The following is a 13482-nucleotide window of genomic DNA, read 5'->3' as shown; positions in this document are numbered from 1 at the left end:
TAATTAGTTTAACATTAATAAACTCATTACTATTAAAATGGTGTATTTAAAAATAATAAAGCTGCACATTACTGATGAATAATTCTTCCACCAAAATTGATTTTTCTCCAGAAATTAAGAGAAAAACATTTGGAATAGAACAAGAGTTCTATAGAAACAACCTTGCTTATCCCCAGAATTATGTGGTATGATTTAGTATCCATATTCAACTGAACTATAAGGTGTTTAACAGACTCCTGTTTAAAAGATAAAATTTGGTGTTTCTTTAGAAAACTAGTCAGTCTACAACAAATTTTGTTAAATAAAAATATTTAACCAAAATAACTAACAAGTTTTACATTACCTGAAATGACATTAGCTTTATAAAATATAGGTTACTCCATACCACATCTCAGAATCATGCGTTTAGTACTTAAACAGAAAGCAGAGTAGGGTCATAAATTATAAAAATATACATATATTAATTTATCTTTCAGTTTAATCAGTCATTGTATTTATATTATCTAAATCATCTCATTGCATTTACCTTGATATTATGTATGGATGTGAAATGTATAATCAGTGGTATCTATTGTGCACTGATTTTTTTTTTCTAAAAGCCTTTTAAATGTTATTTGGAATGAAATAATTTGTTTATTGGCCAGCTTGTTTTAATATACATTGATATTTTTTAATGTAAATCTGTTTTTACTACATACTGTTTTATTATGTATGTTATTTATGTACATACCTGCTTCAATAAATCAGTTGGTAAAGTAACTTGACTTTAGTAAATAAATGTAAGCAAGCTTATTTTAGAGATCATATTCAACAATAAAGGTACAGTAAAACCTCCCTAAAATAGAATCTTGACAGTACAGAGTAAGAAAGTTTCATTAAAACTCAAGCTAATTTATACTAAGGATTTGTGGAATAAATTATACCAATATAAAATGAAGTTAGATAATAATATATGTTTGGAATATTCCAAAAACTTATTAACTGTGTATAGATTACATTATTTGTTAGTTTTTAAAAACTGAAACAGGTTATTTTTAAGAATACGTATTAAATTGTTTACTGTATAAATTTTGACGTACCAAAGTGATAGTGAGAACTGTTTCAATACACAGATATTTCACAAATGTAAAACACTTATTTCTATCTTCAAGTATATTATATTTTCCTTGAAAGTTACACTAAAAAAATAAGAAATACACCATCCTAAAACATAACATGAACTAACACCGATTCTAAAATAAAATAATTTTATAAATTTTTTTAAAATATAAAGTACTGTATTTAAACTAAATACAAACAACTAAAAAGAAAAACCAGAACAATGATAAATGTTCACAACAAAATAGAAACTATTACTGCTTCCATTTACAGTGTTCATGGCACTGAATAAAATTATTTTCAATTAAGTAGAAATTCTAAGAAATAATTGGTTATCATTATCAAGAATTTTTTTATAAATGTCATAATAGTTTCAGTCACAAGAGCATAGTAAAAAAAAAAATTGATTGTTTACATAAGCTGTCGCTTGCTACCGTACTTTATTGGCCAGAAGTTGGATCCATAAATATATCAGCGTATCTTGTACTAAACAACAATTAGTCATCTATTACATTTATTATGGTTTGTGTACAATCTATTTTTTAATCACTTTATTTTGTTACGGACTATTCCATTCTTTTATTTTCTTTCCTCTTTATAGAATAAACTTAATATGTGAAATTAAAAGTAAATTCCATGTTTCTTAATTTTTGTATTAACAGAGTTTTCTGCCTTTAAGAGATTAATTTCTATTAAAATAAATTGGAACTTGGGAAACCGTATGTTTTAAGGAGATTCCATTTTGTGGAGATTTTGCTGTACTTGACAGATCTCATGTTTTATAAAAACAGATTTTTTTGACACTTGAATATTTCATTGCACATGTATTAAAATGCCATATTCTTTTGCAATTATGTATTTATATAATGATAATGTAATTTTTATTTTGCAGTCATTGGCTACTAATTTGGAAAAAAATTTTATTGGAAGTTGTTATAACTATTTCCAGTTTAAGAATTTCAATAAAAAAATAATATTTCATACCTCCTCATGTCACATTAAAAAATACTGTTTCAACAAATGTGTTTGTGTAATCTACTAAGATTTAGTGCAGTATGGGATTTTTCCATAATTAGGTTTTTGTTAATTTTTAATAATAATCTTTCTTATTTTACTATTTGTAGTAGATTATTCTGTATTTGAATACAATCATTTATTATCTATAATGAGAAACTTATTATTTCTAATTAAAAAAGGTATAGAATTACAAAAAAAAAATCCTAACTATATTTATATAAAAGTAGTTTGTTAATTTTAATCAAATTCCAAAATTTTTTTTTACTTTTAATTATGTAATGTAGTTTTAAGATTGTTTTTAGTATTGTATACATTTTAAAGTTTTGTTGTTTTTTTTTTAGCATTAATATTCATTTTACTTCCAAAATATGTTACTTCAAGGATGCTGTAATGTAATAATTCTAGGTTACTAATTTTTGTTTGTTACATAGAAGAAAAATTAATATTTTATTTTACTGTTATATTTAAAAAAAGTTTGCTTTCCACCTTGTAGTTCTTTTCGTAATATATGGTAGATATTTGAGTATAGTTGCTGTTAAAGGAGATCTTTTTTTGATGTTCTTTTACAATTAAATAGTAATTTTAAATAAAAATACAGATAACTTAATTTTAATAATTTATTAGTGTTTGAGGACAGTATTAATCATCTATAATGCTTTATAAGAGGGGTCCAAAAAAATGTACTCGCTATTTGCTAGTCCATATCTTGTGACAAATTTGACTTGATGTGAAAAAAAAGATTTTTGGCACTTAGTGAAGGTTATGGTATGTGTTCGAAATGGCCCTTCTAAACAATGCCCATGGTGCCAAAGTGCACACTGAACTACGGCTTTTAGTGTATCTAGGGGTTACGGCAGCACATGACTATAATTTTTTCACGTAGCTCATTGATTGTTGCTGGTTTTTCTCGATACACATCATTCTTGATTCCCCTAGAGGTAGAAGTCCAAAGAAGTCAAATCAGGAGACCAAAGTGGTTACTCAACAGCACCTCTTCGACCCACCCACCGTCCGGGTAGAGTTTTATCAAGGTACAACCTGACATCTCAATGGTAGTAAGGCGGGACTCCGTCTTTGTTGCATATAAAAAGGTTCATCACCATACAGGTTTTGGATGGCAGGCAAAATCCTTGTCTGAAGTATATCAAGATACTATCACCAGTTATGGTACCCTCGAAGAAGAAGGGAACAGTCAAACCACGCGCTGATAGACCACACCACACTAGAGCCTACTAGACACTATTGTGGCAATTCACAGTACCGTTAAGTTTGAATTTCACCTTGTCAGTCCACACAAACTTCCCTACAAATTTCTCATCCTCAACAACAGTGTGCTGAAACCATTCACAGTATTCGGTCCTTTGATCTGGTTCATCCTTATTCATCGCATGTAGCAGTCTTGGAATGTTTCCTTTTGCACTCTTCAGAATGCATCTGACACTTGACCGGCTCACCTCACCCTGGTTCACTGATTTTTGCAGTGATCTTTCCTTGTGCACATCTTTAACAGTTCCGTTGGCTTTGAATTTATCATGAATGCAGGCAATTGTTCGATGGGTTGGTGGCGGTGTTCCAAACTCCCATGCCACTGCTGTTGTACCTCATGAATGTTCTTGTACTTCACGTACCACTTCAGTACAGCCTTGCATTCAACAAATGATAAATGAACCTCAGCGATTACTGCTACTTGACTGTCTTCTGCTGCACTGGCTAATATGACTGGCTCATTCCATGACCAACCACCTGTGCATGCACAGCATAAGTTGCCAGCTCCGCCTACCATGATAAATTTAATGCCTTACACTACACACATTAGAGAGTTTAAGTCTTTTTGTTTAGATATTATTTAATTACAAATAATGAGTACTTTTTTTTACCCCTCTGTATTTACTTGCTTCTTTTAGAAAATAATTTGAAAAGATTACATTGGGCTTCAATTAGTTTTCATTCACTTGAAATATAATTACTATTTACTAAGTAGACTGTTTAATTTTATATAAATCATTAATTAGCAAACTAATACTGTTAAAAACATTTTCGTATCAAAACAATGTATCTTATAGTCTACAGTAAAGTATGCTGCCATCATTGATGCATTTATTTTAATAATTAGCTTCAGTGCTCTTTTCATTCTCATTCCCACCATTCAATTCAACCACTCTTTCATTACATCAATCATTAGTAATTTGTCTCCCAAAAATGTCAATGATTTGAAAAAACAGGAGTTGCTCAGAGGTTCATCCAGAATACAATAATTGACTGATTTGATTTTGGATAGCACAGTGCAACTTCTGAACTGTTTCACAATAGGCTTGTAATTGTTGTTCCTTATAATAAAAGTTAATCGACTGAAGATTGCAAATTCTTTCTTTTTTTTAAATGAGGGTGATAACCCTCCACAGCATTTTGTTTATAGAGTACTATACAAACAGCTTGTTTCATCTCTGATAACTACCCAATACAGAAATTCATTACTTTCTGCATAGCAAATGAGGACTTCAGATAACGTAACAGTATATAATCCATAGAATTTTTGTTGAATAATTTTATCAAGAATTACTCTTTGGAAACGTATAGTAAAATCAATTTTCCATTCTGCAAAATGGTGACTGAGACAAATTTATTATCTACGTTCATTTTCAAGCTACAATTACAATCAAGGTTTCTTGAAAATCATTTCCATTCACTCTACTGCCCCAGAATATTTTAAAACCTTTTTTACATATTTCTTTTGATAATTAGGTTAAAATCATACACAATAACCAATTGCACTTGAATTTTAGCCAGTCCAAAACAATTGCTACTTAGATTTCACAATCAGCAGAAATGTCAACTTTCTTATTAATTTTAAGACTCATATATAAACAGCTATACAATGGCATAGCAAAAAAATCAACAAACCAGTGAACCTGTTCCACAGGTTTGCTTACCTCTATCAGCAAAAATGCTGAATGGTTTTCTTTTAAGATTGCCCTCACAGTTGATAGATATATTGAAGCGATTAATTTATTATGTGTAAATTGTGTTAAATATCACTTACTTCTTGCCAGAATGAGTAGGTATAAAGATGGAGTTACATTTCAAATAAATTAATTTTGTTTACACATCTGTTTTAAAACCCTTGATATTCTTTTTTGTTATCTTTTTTTTTATTATAAACAATTTTAGTATTTTCTATATATGTTGTACACTGAAGAAAAATCTAAAAACATCATTTTAAGTTAAAAGGTGTGCGATTGTAGATTTGCTGGCCAAGACAGAATAATGTTTATGAAATCAATATTCTTCTAACAAGAATAAGATTTTTTGTTAAAAAATATTTTTCAGTTTTAAAAGAAATTTAAATTCCAAGGTCATTAAATGACTTTTAATGCAAGATATAACAATCTCCCCCCCCCACCAACCAAAAAAGCAAGATATAACGACCCCAAATGATGATTAAAATAATTATAAATATTAGTCAAAGCCTTGAAAGTTCTGGATAGGTGTATTGGGGGTGAAAGAATACATGCTCAGACAGACCTTTTTTCTTCTGAAGATTTCATGTTGATTTATTAAACAGTTAAGTAAATAAGGTTAGCATTACTCAGTTCATACCTTATTTATGTATTATATAGATAATCTCAGATATGGTAGATCTGCTACTTTATGGATGACAAAAAGGAACTGCTTCAACATTTGACTTCAAAGATCAAGAATTTGTAAAACCTTGGATCAGAGCAGGATTACTAAAGAAAAAAAAATTGTTATCGTTTATATTAACATAAGAATATTAATTAAATTAATGAGTAATGATGCTGATAAAAATATAATACAATAAAAAATAACTTTTAAAACATTAATTTAAGTTCACATTAAAAGTAGATGCAGAAAATTCAGGTTTATCTAATTAGTAACTATTATTTTTTAATAGCTCATTTTATGAATAGTTTTTTTTTTAAGTAAAATCATAAGTTAATATAAATTCTTAGATAATTTAAAAAAATATAGATTGAAGAATTGTAAGATCCTTATTCGTATGCCATATTATTTTTTTTGTAGTTGTTTAAATATTCGTAGAAATTAATGACTTAATTAATGGAATTGTATTATTAAAAGAAAAAAAAATGTATTTTATTAATTTTTTGTTAATATAATTATATGTATTTTTTGTTACTAGAATTGTTTTCTATCCTTCTTTCTGTTTATCCAGTTCTATGAATGAATCATTTTTATTACAATTATTAATTAAATGTTATTTATTTTTATATTCATTAAGACAGGCAGTTAACGTGTAATTTCCATGTTATATTATTAAGAAAATAATATAAATAATTTCTTAAATATTAATCAGTGACTTTTTGTACGGCTTCAGAAAACTTATATTCTAATAAATTATATTATTATGGATTATTATTTAAAACATATGTATTACAAAACTTAATTCAATAAACAGGCCTAATTTATTTATACCAACTATTGCTGATTTTGACTTCTCTGATAATAATAATTAGTAATAATAATTATAAATTAAATAATATTGTACTTTATATTATCTTTGAGATAGTATTATTTTAATTACTGAGCATGAATAATTTTATTTTGATTTTGATGATATTAACATAGATAAAATAAGTTTGTCAGTATAACTTTTATTGCTTTATAATACTTTCAGTAATTTTAGATATGAGGGCAAGAATAATATTTTTTAAAAAACCAAAGTATTTTAATAATTATATGTATACATATATATATGTATCCTAAAATTTATGTAATATATGTTAGTTGAATTACTTTTTTTTTAATTTATAAATTAATAATATTGTGCATTGCATGGTATATTTTAACGTGTACATAAAATTAATTGTATAATGTATTATTATGATAGTGTAGGTAATTTATCATTACTACTATTATTAGGTAATTAGGATAATAAAATATAATTTTTATAGTTTAATAAGTATAATTTAATTGTAAAGTAACCTTTGTTAAATTTAAAGTGCCTTTATCATTTTATTTTATATTATTTGTTAAAGTTATAAAAAAAAAAGTATTATAATAACAGGGAATTGTTTTTTATTTAATTTTTTAGAAGCATCATTAGCAGAATCATTTCTCTTTAAAATTACAAGATTTTCTCTCTTTTTTAAATATAAATAAAAAACACTACTTATACTAACACTTATGACATTTGTAATTTAAATATTTTACACTTGCATATACTTAAATGTTTTTTATTATTTTAAAAATAATTCATGCAGGCTATCTATTTATAATTACATAAGTATAACATTATGGTTTTAGACTCCCTACAACCAAGAGAGGTTTACAGCAAATTCTTTACCAATTTTTTTTTTTTTTTATAAACCATTTAATTTTTTAAAGATGTTCAGTTATTTATTTATTTTATTTTATTTTTTTATTATAAACCATTAAATTGTTGAATCATATCAGAGATATTTTGGGAATAAAAATATATCTTTTATTCATTTTTTAATGATTGAAATATTTTCAGTTGCTCTTACAATCATCTCTTTACAATATATATATATATATATATATATATATATATATATATATATATATATATATATATATATATATATATATATGTTAGTATTAAATGAACAGTTAAGAATGAAATCCAAAATTTATTCATTTACACCTTAAATTTGTTTGCTACTTAAAAAAAATTAATTAAATTTAAAAAAAAACTGCAATAACATCAGATGAAACCAAGGATGGTCTCAAGGGAACTGAAAATATTTTGAAGTTATTAAGAACATGTTTATAATATTTGGTTTGGTTTTTAATATCAGAAGTTTACAGTTTCAAAACAATTTTCATCATTAAGATTGACAAAAAAGTTTAACAAAACTTAAATGTAGTAATTTTTTCAATTGTTCATAAGGTTAACAAAAGAAAAAAATTTAAAAATGAATTTACATCTAATTTGATGTAAATACACGCATGAACTTGCAAGATTATTTGTTTATAAATGTTACACACATATACACAATTTTATTATATTTTTACCTACTAAAAGTTGGATATTTATAGATTTCTTCCAGCAATTTTACTTAAGAGTATTATTCATTCCCAATGTAAGATTTGGTTAAGCCTGTTTACATAATTAATGGACAGCTCTATACATATTCTATAAATCATCCTAATAAAAATACTAGAATTCTAATATTCTGAATTAATTGAAACAGTGATAATTGATTCAATAATATAGACTGTAGAATATGTTCTGTTATTGATGCGATCTTAATCAAGTTGATAAAGCACATGATAACAAATAAAATAAACCTTTTTAATTTAAAACTAATATATGTGATAAACAAAATTACAGTAGGCTTCCATTTAACTGACCAATAATGACCAAGCCACATTAATTTATTGTAAAAGTCTATAATGAGCAAATTGTATTTTTAATTAATATTACGAAATTAAACAAAAACACATTAAAACCAAACTAAATTTTAATATTGTAAATGTAAGTATTTCAAAATTTGGTATAATGAAATTCTATCCTAGAAAATAATTATTGTAAATGATAAAACATCAACTGATCACTTAAAATAGTTAAAGAAATAATAAAACTGCTATTATTAACAGTGCATAAATATTATAAATGTGCTGAGTTTGCTTTTATAAATAAAATTTTACATCGGTCCAACTTTTGAAAATAAAATATTGAACTCATTTTTAAATTTCTGTTTAAGTTTTGTTGATTTTTCCCGTGAAATCTACTTTACTTTGTAATTACCAATAAATCTTTTTTTACTGAAATTATAGAATTTTTAGCTTATTTTGTTTATGATATTCTCTTTTACGTAACTGAAAGGTAAATCACATTAGTGAAGTTGATTCATTCCTTAACTGTTCATTCCTGAGATGTTGTCCATCATTAATTGAACTTTAATAACCAAAGCCCATCATGACCATTTGAAAGAACTATTTATCAATGTAATGACGCCACTAATTAAATCCTTTTTGATTTATAATTTTATTTATTTTTGCTGGGACGAAGCTCTGGAAAGTTCTGTTATAAATGTTCAACAAATATAAATGAATGAATGAAATTTAAATGCATGTATGCATTTAAAATTTTGAAGACGTTTTGCGAAGGATTGATAAGGTGCCATGTTTACAAAGCTTATTAAAGAAACGGCAAGAGACGTGAATAGGATATATATTCTATGGCATAAAAATTTGTTGATAAACCAATCCTAGGACTGGTTTGTATCTTTCTAACTGGGATATATCTTTCTAGCAATTTTTCTTTCTAACTTGTCCAATCTTTCAGCTAACCCTGTTAGTTTATAGTTAAGTGTTAATGGTCCATATAAGGCTTCTGGAAGGATCACAGTTTGGTAATGTCTTTTTCTAACAATCCAAGATAATGATTTCTTATCAATAGTAGGTTTCCTAAGTTAGATGGAAGATTAAATTCATGTTTTTAATTCTTGTGTTAATTGCTTGTTCTTCATTTAGATTATCAGAGATCCATTCCCCTAGTTATTTAAAGTATTGGACTTTTGAAATTTTGTGAGAAATTTAGTATTCACATAAGATATTTGTAATCCAGTTTTTTGAGCTTGTAGTTCTAATTTTGTTAACTGTTCTTATGCTTCCTCTATTGATTCTGTAAGGAGAGCAATATCATCAACAAATGTTAAGTAGTCTATTATGATTTTATATTTGGGATCCAATCTTATCCCTTTAGCTTTTACTTCATTTCACCATTCTCTAATTACTTTTTCCAATGCACAGTTAAATAGTAATGGTGAAAGTCCGTCTCCTTGTCTTACTCCTTATTCTATTTCAACGGCTTCTGAGATCTCCCATGAATTTAGTTCTTGATTTTGTATTAGGGTGTCTTTGATAATATTTCTAATTTTGTTATAGTAATTTTCTTCTATATATGTAATACATTTTTTTTTGCTGTAACTTCAAAACTTTAGGTTGTATGTATTTATATCCATTCATGTCTTTATGTATGTTACTCCATATGATTCTGAAAAAAGGTAGATTTATTTGCTAGATTGTACAATCATCTTATATAAAATGATGTGCAGTTATTTAATTGATAGATTTATGATGAACAGGAGGCTTATCTGTACCCAACAGGTACTTCCACTACTAATTCGGTTTTTTTTTTCAACCCTTGGGTTGGAAACAGTTCTTGGAGAGCCACTAATACTATTGTGCTAATATGATAACATCCTACTGAGGTAATTAACTCCCCAATGGCACTTGCTGAAAGAAGGAAAGAAATATAAAGGATGGTGAAAATCAATCCATTGAAGGACTGCCTTTGATATGGATTAGTGAGAAGTTATTTTCATGAGGGTCTAAGGAAAACTGTTTAAAAAAATGTTCACATTATATATATGTTATGTAAATTTTATTATGCATAATTACTGGTGAATTTGATTAATCGCCTCCAATGTTACATTAATATACATATGATTTGTCACACACAGAATCACAAAATTAACCAAATATAACTTACACTCGCCAATTCAACAGTAATGTTTTGATTATTTAAAAAATAAATTCAGTAATTACTGCTTGTTGTTGTTATTTTAATATGGGGAATATTTAAAACAACCTGTATATTTATTTAATTGCTATATATTGATTAGCATTAATATAATGCTACTAAACTGCTTGTTAATTCAAAGATACTCGCTGCAAACTGGTTGATTGATTTTTTCTTGCTGGACTGCATTATAGTATTGACTTCTTTACATGTTTCTTAGACATTCAAATTTTATTCAAAAAATATAAAAAGACAATATAGTTTATTAAAAACAATTTGATAATATTACGTAAACACTGTTGAGATGACTTTATGTTTTTGAAAAAAAAAATTATATCAAACTTATTAGTTATTTCCAGTAGATAACAATTTTTGTGATATTCTGATTCATTATTTTTAAATTCTATTATTAATGTTTTAAAATAAGATTATTTTACAGAAGAATTTGATGTAACTTTTTTAAACGTATTATGAATTTTTTTGTTAAAAAAACTAAATAACTAAAAAAACCAGTGTCTGAACAAAAAAATTCTGTTGCATTAGTGTATTTAGTTTTTATTTATGATTAATATAACATTTTAAAAAACCTTTTTAAACATGTAAAAGGCTTTGAAAAATTTTATTAAATGTGTTTAACAGTGAAAATGCCGATTTAGATATTGTAATAAAATATAATTGTTTAAAAAAATTACAAGCTATATACATAGTAACATACATTGCGTTAACTGTCCTAATTAAGAAATTTTTTTGAGGACTTTTATATCATATATACTGTGACATTACATACACATAGAAAAAAATTGTTATTTTTTAAATAGAATAAATACATAATCAGGAGTGCCATGTTGGCTATTCAAAAGTCATGGGGTTGTACATAAATAAAAAAGAGACATTAAAGAAGGTTGCTGTGAAGTAAAATTGTTTTGAACTTTTTTATAAGTCATGTAGTAGATGGATATAATTATTAGCCACTAACTAATAAATGCCAGTAGCACACAGAAACCACATTCAGTGTTGAGTAACTATGGTTGTCTGCAGAAACCACTGGTTTCAACTGTTGTTATACTTCCCGAGTTATTGCAAACTACTAGTATATAAATAAATATAATTTAGAATGTTATTCAGGATCCAAAAAAATATTTTTCCTTTTGTAAGGCATGCTGATTTTCAGAAAAGTTAAAAAAACAAACTTCAAAGTATATATGAAGATTATAGATCATAATATGGTATTAATACTAGTGAGGATAAAAATTCTTTTGACTGTTATAATAAATTTGATATACTGATGTAATATTGCAGGTCTTTATATATGTCTTACGCAGCTTTCTTGATTGCAGCTTATTCCATCCACAAATTACCAAGCCAAGAGTATTGTTAATTAAAATCCAACAACAGAATTGTAACTAGGGACAGTATCAAGGTTCTATAATCACATAATGCCTAAAAATGAAGATTCAGTACACTGATTTTCTATTTGCATATGTACAATGTTATCAGTGTTACTTTTTTGTTATTTTATATTTCTTAAAAATATATCACCTAAAATTATTTTATACTTTCCAGTAAATTAAAATCCTGTTTATTTCTGGCTGTGGTCATTGTTGATTAATGAGAGGATAGTGAGCTGTATTGTGTGTTATGGGTTTTATGTGCCTCGAAGAGAATAAGAAATTTATCAAAACATTTTTTCTCTTGTATATTTCTCTCATGTTACTTAGACATAGTGTATCAGAAATTTGTAACATAAAAATTAATCAGGACTTTAGGCAAGACAGTAGAGTATGTATTCCAAGTGATTACCAAAATTATTTAGCCTCATTAGGTAATGTTTGGTAATTCAGATATTTTATTCAGTTATAAGAAAATTAATTTTAATTTTTTTTAAAAATGAGTAAGAAACCAGTGAAATTATCAAAAAAAAAGTTAAATTAAGTAAAAGCATAAATCATTGTACTTTTATCTATCATTCCAATAAATATAGGTTTGTGTCTTCTTATATCTAAAGTAGACTAAACAGGAAAAAGAAAGAAAATAAGTCTTCCCTTGATAAAAAATTGTAATCAAATTTGGAAAGATGATTATAACTGATTTGGTTGTCAATTCTATTTGTAGAATAAACTAAAGATGACCTTGTTAGTCTTGAATCTGGACATTAGTTCTTAAAATTGAATGATAGGATTACATTATTTTCTTTCTAATGTTCTTAAAAGTCTCTAGGATTCCCTATAAAAGAAAAAAAGATTAATAATATTATTTTTAAACAGCTTTTAAGTATTTAATGACTAGCTGGCTCCAAACTACCTCGATCATGATCGTCACTCACTGATATACGGCCTTTTTTAAAACGTTTGCATCACTCAAATGTTTTACTGCAACTGTCTCATGTCTGCAAATGTCTCATCGCAACTAAGAAGTTGCGAATAAATTTCACCAGGTTTTATGCCTTCATTCAAAAGAAATTTCATTGCAACACTCTGTTCCAAATAACCATTCACTACATTGGAACACCATGTTCTTTACGACTGACTGTTATTGTTTAATGTTGCTTCAGTCCAGTGCACCGTGCAGTTATAGCTGGCACATGTACTTTATGTGTACAAACAGCAGAATGTGCAGCAATCTCCATTTACATTCTAGTCTAGCATATAACCGTCTGACATAAACGTCCCTTGTATAAGTAGCAGAAATGTTAAAAAGAAAATGCTAAACATAAATCTTCAAACATCAATGAAATTAGTACATAGAGAAATATTGTTTATTTAAATGTTGGTCATTGTTTAAATGTAAAGATATAAAGGTATATAAGGATAAAATTTGAATGAAAGATTCAGAATATA

The 13482-nt window shown here is 26.5% G+C and overlaps 1 protein-coding gene and 1 long non-coding RNA gene across 2 annotated transcripts in view; one reads left to right on the top strand and one right to left on the bottom strand.

Annotated features, from left to right (window-relative positions):
- Window positions 1–1197, bottom strand: part of LOC142331807 (jmjC domain-containing histone demethylation protein 1-like) — a 62344-nt gene extending 61147 nt beyond the window's left edge. The window contains exon 1 of the mRNA XM_075377933.1: window positions 1080–1197. The gene's annotated coding sequence lies outside the window, so the exon portion shown is untranslated. The remainder of the gene's footprint in view (window positions 1–1079) is intronic.
- LOC142331809 (uncharacterized) overlaps window positions 1–13482 on the top strand; it is a 35669-nt gene that overhangs the window by 7683 nt on the left and 14504 nt on the right. The window lies entirely within an intron of this gene.

The sequence above is a fragment of the Lycorma delicatula genome, chromosome 10 (assembly GCF_047948215.1).
Source record: "Lycorma delicatula isolate Av1 chromosome 10, ASM4794821v1, whole genome shotgun sequence".
NCBI classification, from domain to species: Eukaryota; Metazoa; Arthropoda; class Insecta; order Hemiptera; family Fulgoridae; genus Lycorma; species Lycorma delicatula.
The sequence above is the reverse complement of the archived record's forward strand: the minus strand, read 5'-3'. Positions and strand labels throughout refer to the sequence as shown.